This window comes from Lathamus discolor, chromosome 4 (genome assembly GCF_037157495.1).
Source record: "Lathamus discolor isolate bLatDis1 chromosome 4, bLatDis1.hap1, whole genome shotgun sequence".
Lineage (NCBI taxonomy): Eukaryota > Metazoa > Chordata > Aves > Psittaciformes > Psittacidae > Lathamus > Lathamus discolor.
Window position 1 is genome coordinate 120487864 of NC_088887.1, and position 10592 is coordinate 120498455.

Consider the following 10592-nt stretch of genomic DNA (forward strand, 5'->3'; position numbering starts at 1 on the left):
GTTCCAGCTTTAATACACGCAGGGGTTGCACCTGAGCGCTTCCACGTGAAACAAGGAAACGTACGGGCTGCGCTGGTTCAGATGTACATTGTGTGTGCACTGCCATCTGCAGCACGGAAGTAGCTAAAACCCGGTACTGTGCAAAGCAGGAAGGGGTGTTGCTGTGAGTTCATGCTCTGTGTGCCCCTTGCTCCTTTGGCACTAACCTTGGAAAGGTCTGGTTTGGTTGTGCAATGGTGAGCCTGAGTTGTAACTGATACTGTTCAACGTGCTTGTCAGTGTCAGACAAGTAGTCTGTGAGCTGACAAATCCTCAAGCACAGTATGAGCTGCTTCTCCTTGAGGAAAAGGGGGGAAGCAGCAGGGAATTGTTTTGAAGGGTTTCATAAACTACTGAAACTGAAAGCCCACCGAAAATGTGGAAAGCACACACTATGGGAAATGAATGCTGTAAGAAAGGCAATGGGAGCATTCACAGAATCCCAAGGGTTGGAAGGGACCTAAAAAGATCATCTAGTCCAACCCCCCTGCAAGAGCAGGGTAACCTACAGTACATCACACAGGAACTTGTCCAGGCGGGCCTTGAATATCTCCAGTGTAGGAGACTCCACAACCCCCCTGGGCAGCCTGTTCCAGTGCTCTGTCACTCTTACAGTAAAGAAGTTCTTCCTGATGTTAACGTGGAACTTCCTATGTTCCAGTTTACACCCATTGCCCCTTGTCCTATCACTGGATATCACTGAAAAAAGCCTAGCTCCATCATCCTGACACCTACCCTTCACATATTTATTCAGTTGAGGCAGTCTTCCAATACTGTTCCTTGTCCATATTCTTGCAAGGTTTGTCTGTTAAACATTGGGAGAGTGTGATAGCCAGCCATAAGTAGAGGTAAAAATTTCACAGCTGGAATGCTAGATTATGCACCATTAGTAATCTAAGAAAGTCCTGTGACTGAATTGATAATGCTGGAGTCCCTGAGGGTGTATGATGGTGTTCTCATGTTCTCCATGTGTATGAATGCAGTGCTGCAAAATTGCACATTGCTTCCTATATGATTCAGCTTAAAATACAGGCTTTGGCAGTGTGAGTAGCTAAACATCAGTATTACAGTTGGCATTCCTTAATGCACACAAACCATTTTCTTTTGGGGCAGTAGTGCTAGGAAGAGCACACAGCTCAGGAGAGCAGCATTGGATCATGTCTCCTGTGCCAGGGTTTGCTCCTCTTCCTTGCCTTGAACTGTGCTGTTTATCCAAACTTTCATCCTCTCTGTGTTATCACCAGTTTGTTCTTTTCCACCATGAGATTGCTTGGTTTTGTGCTGTTTCTCTGCAAATGCCTTTTTCCTGGAAAATTGGGAATGACAGTAAGTATCCCGAGTTCCTGGCCAAGTTTCCACTCATGTGGTTTCACTTGCTCCGTTCTGTCTAGTTGTTTACAGGTAGTGTCTGAAGGATGTAATCTAGTGGGGTGCTACAAGGCAGCTAACCTTTCTGTCCTGGCCCTGGTCCACCTAGGCTAGGTTTAGACAAGCTTGCTTCCTCACCATGAGCTCAGTGTCTTGCAGCGCTTAGTTTGCTGTTACGTGATTTTATGAGAATGTGTTGTGCTACTTTTGTAAGGATTTAAAACTAGAATGTTAGGATCAATCACTTGACCTACTGAGCTGTGTGACCCAGGACCTTGTCTGAACCTTGCTCTTCAGCATGCACAAGATCAAGGGCTTTCCACATGATTTGCTTTTCAGGTCTGAACAGCTGTGATAATCCTGCAATATAGAAGAGTTTTTTCAAAGCCATAACAGCATAAAGGTGACTATATCACTTGCTGAAAGTGGAGCACAATACTGAGGTTCTGGATCAGTGCATATCAGAGCTGGTTTGTATCTGGTAGAGCCTTTTTGGGCATTATTCGCTGGAGGTATATTGCCTGAGCTCTGAGAAAATACACTTGCACAATGCAGATACTGTGGTGGCGCTGCTGGTTTAAGGAGCGACCTGTGCCACAGTACGCTGTTCCCTTTCATGCCAGTGCTATCTGGAGTGGCACAGTTGAGCTATCAGTGTCTCCATCAGGGTGTTCATGCACACTCCTTGCCCTGTGCGTGCTTTCCTGTGGCTCGGGGTGGAAGCAGAGGAGGTTTGTGAGTTGGTTTAGAGCATTTGCATCACAGCACGAAAAGTGCACAGTGGAAGTCAGAGGTTCTTGGGCTTGTTGCTGAAGCCTCTGTCTCATTAAATGGTGCGTCTAAGGCTGTGGTTCATTTGTGGGGAGGAGCAGCAGGGTGTTCCTTGTACGTATGGATGCTTTTATTAACCATGTTTTTCTGCTTTAGGTCTCATGACTGGCCAGGCAGCAGCCTCCTGAGAAACCCTGATGTCTGTAAGCTGCACTGGCGGTTGCTAGATGTAGTCCAGACAAATCCCAATGGGATAAGAGAGCTGGAGTAAGACATGGAGCAGTTTTCCCCTAAATCTGAGGGGGTTTGACTGTTAGGACAAGTACAATCTCTCTGATGGAACTGATTCCTTACATTTAGCAATTTGTATATTACCCCTGCATGCACAGACAAAGATCCCTTTTATATTTAATGGCAAAGGAGATCTGTAAAAAGAATTGGGTACTGAAGTGTTTCACGTGTGACAGATGAAAAGCCTAATCTCAGTTTCCCATACCAACGTGTTCCCAATGCTCCTGATAGAGGCGAGGTCACTTCTGTACCGTGAACTCTTGCAAGGCAAACATGGTTTACTGCCTTCGTTCTGGAAATGGTGAACGTTGTCCTCTAGTGAGGATGATGCGGTGGCAGCTGGTTCAGAGTTGATGTGCAGTGGTTTCACTGTATTCTCCAGCCAGTGTCAGCTAAAATAGGAATTGCATCCCCTAAGTGTTAGATTATTGCTGTTGTTACCCTTTCTGGGAAAACAAAGGAGAGAGAGAGAGGCAGATGCAGTCTTCCAGGAGGGTGTTGCACAGCCAAGTGGGTAGTGGAGTTCCCCAGGGATGAAGGGCAGTCATCTTCCCTGCTTGTACCAGTGGAGTCCTTTCAGCCTTCAGCAGATCTCTGCCCCTGAAAGCTCATCTCCAGGGTAGACTATGACTGGAGTAACTGCTCTCCCAGTGCTACCTCCTGGATACAAGTGGGAGAGGAAAAACAGTCTATTTTAGTAGGTCCAATGAAAATACATGAATTTGCTTAATCCTCATCATACATAATTAAATGTTTATACAATGATAATTTATACATAAGTATATATACATAGCTAGAAGTATAGGCATACATGTATATGAAATCTGTAAGTACTTTTATGTGCATTTTGTATGCATACGTATACATTTCAATATATATTGAATATGTATATACAGAAATTGAATATCTATTCACCAGTGTGTGTGCATACATATGTACATTGGTGAATATGTATTCATAATTACCAATTTATACAATATAAATGAATAAGGGGAATCACAGAAAAACAGGAGCTTCTTGTTGCCAACAGGCTCCTGGGATCAAGATGCTGTTCTCTCTTGAGAACAGCTCCAATGTGACAGTCTGGTCCCCAGCAAATACAGTTGGTGTGAGGCATCTTGTTTAGTTACAGTTTCTAATTGTGTCTGTCTCTCAAACTCTCATCCTTGAGAAGGTTATTTGGCTGTGGATGAACCTTGTCATGAGCACAGAGGCATGTGATGTCCATGGAAGCAGGAACATGCAGGGTCTCACAAGTTCCTGTGAACACTGAAGCATTGAAGCTCTGCAGGACAATGTTGCTGCTGTTCATTTGTAGTGGTATTGAGCCTCATTCACATGGGTTTGATGGTATCTCAGGTATCCCAGCTTCTCACTGCAGTCAGCTCTCTGTTATCTACAGGTCAATTTAGGTACAAAACGTGGCAGCCAATGGCGTGGTTTGGAATATGTCTGCCTCCTAGTAATACACTCTCTGGTATGGGTGAATCTGCCTCTTGGGAACAGCTGATTCACAAATCCCAGAGGAAAGGTGCACCATGGACTTTTCCCTATGCTATGGTAGTGCTTTCAGTGCACAACTTCCAGGTAATGTTTATCTGAGTGGGATGCAAAGGGTTGGCTAGCCCAGCTTTCCTTCAATTTACTGCTCAGCAGTCAGGGACATTGTATTGCTCGTGTCCGCCACACACAAATGACTGCTGGTTCTGGTACCTGTAGAATCCCATCTATTGCATCCCATCACTGTAAAGAAGAAAAATGAAAGCTTGGAGCAAAGAGCTCTCCTTTCCTGCTTGTCTATTGAGGTGTCATGAGCTGCTGGTGCAGGGGTCTCATCAGATGCTCCATCCACCCCCTACCCTGGGTAGGGGACAATAGCAGCCTAAGATGGAGGGGGTGAGGGGACAGCAGTGTCAAGAGGTGCCATCTCCCTTTGTCACTTTCTGTCCCCATGGCTTGTGTCCCCCTTCCTGAAACTCATTTCCATTCTTGTCTGTAAACAGCTGCTCCATATAGCCCTTTAGCACAAGCAGTCTTTACATTGAGGGGGCCTGGATGTGTCTTGGCATGCCATCGGATGAATCTTTTTCAGGTCTTGTATAGCTTGTGACAAAGGGGACATTAACATGGGCAATGTCCAAATGGTGCCTTTGCGGGGTTGTGTGTGACCTCTAAGTTTGACAAAGCTCTTTATGTGACTTGGCCTTCCCTTCGGTGGCACCAGGATCAGACTGCCATGGCCCCATCATGGTGATCTTGCATTAGGGTTTTGCAATCCTCTCCTAACTCAGAAGGCCCTGATGTCCTCATGGTGTGAAGGTGGCCCCACATTTCTTCTGCGTGTCCTTTAGAGCAGGTTGATGGGGAAGAGCAGGTTTGACCCATTGCCATTTTAGTAGTAGATGTTGCAGCCCCAGAGAATCTGTACATATTCTATGTTTCTTACAGAATCACAGGTTCATATTTAAGTCCAAGATACAACATGGCTTTGTGTTATTGCGTTAGAAAACAGCAAAAATCATAACCCCTGCTTTCCAAACATTAGAATGTTAGGTTTGCATTTGATTTTAACTGAAATGAATGCATGTGCTTATACAGGCAATGTTCAGGCAGGGTTTGTGGGTTTCTAGCCCATCTGTTTTGCCTACAGAGCAGTAAAGAGAACATGGATCACATTAGGAGCCATAAATCCTCTCTGTGTCTTCTCCCCCATTACAGACTGCCCTAGGGATATGGCTGTAAGGGGAGCAAGTTCCCCCCCTGCATAACCCCTGCACCTTGTAATGCTCACGGGCAGAGAGGGGATCTCAGCCCCTCTGTCCCCCATCTTCCCACTGCCCAGGTCACATCTCTGAAACCTTCAGTGTAGCCAGATACTACACGGTGCTGCAAAAAGCATGTCGGAGGTGCGGATCTCTGCTGGCTTTGAAATGAGGGAGGCTGCTCTAGCTGCTTGTCCACTGTACTCACGGGTCGCTACCAGCAGAGGGGGGCTGTAAAACCGTTTATATACTGCTGTAATGTTTGGACACTTTACAGGTTGAATGTCAAGCTTCCTTTATTCCCTAATTCACCATTTATCTTAGGTTTGTAGTTAGAAGAAATCAAGTATTTAACAGAGAATTTCACTTGAGCTTCTCCTTGCTTCTCCTTCTCCTTCTTTGGCTTTGACGTTATTCTTCCAGATGAAAATAACCATGATAATTAACTTTAGGAAGACAGGTTTGAGTTAATGTTGCCGTTGATTTGGAACTACTTCAGTCTAGGACCAAGATATGTGAGATAAATAACTGTGGATAAGTTGTCAGTGTTCCAGCATTTATTAGGGATTGAAACTTAAGATTCCGTTAATAATGGAATTTATCTCGCCCAGCTTCAGACACCTTGCGGGTGCCCAGACTGTGCTTAGGCTTTCCTTACACTCTGTGGAGAGGACTGCACACGTCCCAGAGCTGATTTCAATCCTAATTTAGGAACCTAAGCTTACAGAACAAGCTCGCATGAACCCAGTCAACACTGGTGCACGTACAATTACTCTCCTGTGCAGTCCCACTGCGTGTGACTGTTAATGAATAGATGGCTCATTAGGTGAGTGACTGTTATGTAGGAATGGGCTCAGTTCTTGTGCTTGTGTTACAGAGAGACTAATCCGTCTCTTGAGATGTCTGTTCCTTTCTGTTGACTACAGAGGCAGCCGAGGTTAGACTAGCTCAAAGCAAGAGTTGAACCTTACACATCTAGCTGAGATACACCTCACCCTCTGTGCCTACGGACTGGTGTTACCAGTGTTGGGCAATACTCTGCCTCATCTTTAACATGTCCGTGGACTGTGTAGGTTTTATGGATCTGATTTCATATCCAGTGGCAAAAAGTGTGACAGTTACTTATGTAATTAGCAGATAGTTGTTAACTTTTCTGAAATCAATGGAATTCCATATGGGACCAATTGTACATGTATAAGTAGTTCAGGCTGTTGTTGACTGGAGATCTCTTTGGGAGCTGTAAGTAATAAAAGGCAGTAGTAAGTGATGATGGGAAGATTATCACGTTCTAATATACAGTGATTTGTATTCTCTATTATCATAGAATCACAGAATGGCTTGTGTTGGAAGGGACCTTGAAGCTCATCCAGTTCCAACCCCTTGCCACAGGCAGGGACACCTTCCACTAGAGCAGGTTGCTCCAAGCCTCGTCCAACCTGGCCTTGAACACTGCCAGGGATGGGGCAGCCACAGCTTCAATGAGGAGGAGATAACCTCTGGCTTTGCCTTTCGCAAAGCACAGGCAATACCAAACACTCATCAGGGGCATTTGCACCCTCCTCTTTGGCATGAATTAAGCCTTTTGAAGTAGATTCTAAAACCACAGTGCAAGGAGGGTGTTTGCTGTATTTGAGCCCAGAGAAATGCCACGAGAACAATTAAGGGATTAGAGGAACAGGGTCAGGTGGATAAGACAAAGTTACTGCAGGCAGGGGGATGTATTCCTGACACCAGCATATACTGTGGGTTCTGGAACCATTCCCAGTCTGCACCTGATTGTACGGAGCTTCCTGCAGGATTTATGTGTTCCCAGCACCAGTGCTCTGCTTGAGGTTAATAACATGGAAAACCTTGTGTGTGATCCCTTGCTGTAATGATCTGTTAGTGTACATATGGGCTTTCAAGCTATGGAAATAACCCATGATTTATGGAATAGCCTCTTCCTGTTTGCAGTGATACGGTGAATTATTGAGTCATCTCTTACCCTTTGGTATTCCTTGTGCAGGCTCTTTGTTGTTTGCTACCTGTCCCATAGGATTTGGATTGATGATACCAGGCAACAGATTTTACTCAGTTTCATCAGCTTTGGATGAATTACTGCCCTTTCCTAGGGAAAAGGTTTGAGCTACATCACTGCTGATTTTTAAGTAAGCTTTTAGTTTGGGTTGAATTAATGAATTCTAGATTTTGGGAATTAATTGCTTGCATTTACTGCATGCCAAAGCATCTAACCATCCTCCCATAGTGTAATGAGTCCAGGGGCCCAAGAAGTTCAGAATTCAGCTGGAAAGTAGGTAGTGAAGTGTTCCAGCAGGTTGTATTTCAGTGCCTTTTGGAGAGAGCCCCTAACACCACTGACACCTCAGCAGCAGGACATCTGACCTTTGGAGCAGGTGTCTGAACACATAACATAAATGCTTTCATCAGGTTGGCACAGTTGGGTGTTTTATCCTTTAGAACATAGCAGGGGTTAGGTAGAGCAGGCTGGATGGTCTGTGTCATTCACAGTGGCTTAGTTTAATTTAACTTGGGCTCTGAAAGCAACGTCTTGACTGAAGAGCTGCATTTCAGTGGCTACATAGTGCTGGGTACACCGACATGCAGCTGGAGACTGCAGAGCCGTGTTGTTAATTCCTTTCTGCCAGTGAGGCATTCCTGTTCATCTGTTGGACACTGTCACCAGTCACTTACTGCTCTTGCCTGTCCCTGGACCCCGCTGATACAGTGCTACTCCTGCATAGCCTATATGCCAGTTGTATAACCATCGTGCTTCCTAGAACCTATTCCACAGAGAAAGAGGAAGGAAGATGGAAGAAGCCAAATGACATCAGTGGCCTAAAAGAGCCAAGAGTTTTCCAGGTTTGAAGTGCCTTTGGATAGTGACAGTTTGCCGTTGCTTTGTCAAGGCACAGGATTTAGCAAAGGAAAATACGGATGTGATGTGGTGTTTTTTTTCCCATGGGATATTTTAATGGATGTCTTCAGCTTTCCCCGTGGGATCATCTTTGTTAGAGCAGAGATTGGTCACCACTCACTTGATCTGGATGAACCTTCTGTCAAAATCAACACAGAAGGAATTGACAGGATGGACTTTAGTAACAGGGACATTGTGCCATGTGTGAGGAGAACACACGTGCAGAGAAGGGACCACTTCTCTTTCAAAAAGCAGCTTCTTATCAGCAAAACAAGCTCTGCTGTTTCCTGCAGATGTCTTGTCTCTGCCTTGCAGCAGTGGTGAGAAGATGCTTCAGCTTGTGAGAAGCCAAGGGAAAGAGAGTTATGATAGTAACAACATCTATGCACATGCTATTTAAACTCCAGTCATTCTGAGTAGAACTAAGACAAGCATCAAAACCAGCTGGGGCTGCAGTGATAAGAAGTCTCTGCACTTATTAGAGGGTCTGTTTTTCTACTGCATCAACACGCGCTGGAGCTTCTATGACGAAGGAAGGAAGCACATGATGGTCCAACAGCACAGTGAAGTATCACACACTGTTCTGCTGACTGGTCATGTGTGGCTTGGGGCAGATGTATCGGTCTTCCAGACAAATCAGCACTGCAAAACCTGAGTGTATGAAAAATGCCCCTTACTTACATACACAAAGATCAGTCTTTGGCAGCAGAGATGAGAACAGTGCACAGAGCAATGGTGTCTTTCTGAACACAAGTAGTGAAGAGTCTAAGAACTGACTTACAGTAATGATGCCACTCTCCTCCTTCTCCTTACTCTCACCTGAAGCACTACAACCAAACTGGTAGTGCACCGTGTCTTCCCAAGCCTGAATACTCACAGCAGAACATGGGAGGCTTTTAAAAGGCCCCTTAGTAACTGGCGTAAGCAAACTTTGTTTAGCTATGAGTGGAATGTCCTCTTATAAACTGCCAAACAGCCTTGTGTTTTTTAGGTCAAAAGCTAACAAGATGAGCTGTGAGTCCTTATTACTTCTGTTCCTTCGCAGTGAAAATCTGGAGTGCTTTGCAAATGCTGAGAACATGACAGTGATTGACAAAGGAAGACGGGATGTGAAGGAGATACTGTGCTGAGGAAGTTTTAATGAGTTTTATAAACCAAAATGGGTATCAATGTAGGTCTTGTATTTGCCATCTCTGTGACTTTAAGGAAAGAGATCCTAGAGATCCTAAGCTGCTTGAATGTTTTAACCTTTTCTCAATGAAAGCACGGTCAGTGTGTGTGCAGTGCATGTGCAAGGCTGCTTCCATCAGTTTTATTGCTGGATCCATGCAATAGTGCATCTACAGGCTTATGGGTTTGGTTCCAGTTAGGTGTGGGCACATCTATCAATGGCACAGGGTTCCTATGAGTTTTATAACAGCTGGTAGCTGATACCTGCCCTGACATGAGTGACAATGGCACAGAGAGAGCAGTAGCTGTAATCACATTGTGTGTCCCTGTGAAATTCGACTGACAACACTTTTAAAGACATTTTAACCAAGAGCAAAAGCTGGACCTGCACCTTGGTTAGTGAGTTATGGTCTGTCTGCTCCAATACTGAGGACCCTAATGCTGGATTAGAAAGTTGTGACTGTTCAGCCTGGACATGAGAAGCTGCGTGGAGACCTCAGAGCAGCTTCCAGTGTCTGAAGGGGGCTACAAGGATGCTGGGGAGGGACTCTTTATCAGGGACTGTAGCAATTCGACAAGGGGTGATGGGTTCAAACTGAAACAGGGGAAGTTTAGATTGGATATAAGGAAGAAGCTCTTCCCTGTGAGGGTGCTGAGGCGCTGGCACAGGGTGCTCAGAGAAGCTGTGGCTGCTCCATCCCTGGCAGTGTTCAAGACCAGGTTGGACACAGGGGCTTGGAGCAAGCTGCTCTAGTGGAAGGGGTCCCTGCCCACAGCAGGGGTTGGAACTGGCTGAGCTTTAAGGTCCCTTCCAACAAAAACTACTCTGTGATTCCATGCTTTATTGTGGTGTTAAGCCACAGTCAGAGAAGAGGGTGAGCTCTGTCTTTCACAGTCACTATAAATGGAAAGCACCCTGTCACTGGCATGTTCTTCTCAGTGAAAAAGCCAGTGCTATTTGAAAACTGCTGTTGGAGATGATTCAACCATCATCTGTCTACATGGTAAAGCTTCCAGATACTCAGTGCTACTGCACAGAGATGGCCAAGTACAACACAGAACTGCTAGCATGCATTTAAAGAAGATGTAGTACAGGCATTTTTACAACTGAACTTTGCTGAGCTGAGCATGGGTACAGTTCTGTCTGCTTGGATCACTGAACTGGCCTAAGACCAAAATATACACTTAATATTCAACAGCCACCCATGCCCAGTAAAGAAAGGCCCTCCAGTGACATGTTAACTATGTCAATAATGTATTGGCTAAACAGTAGCTGG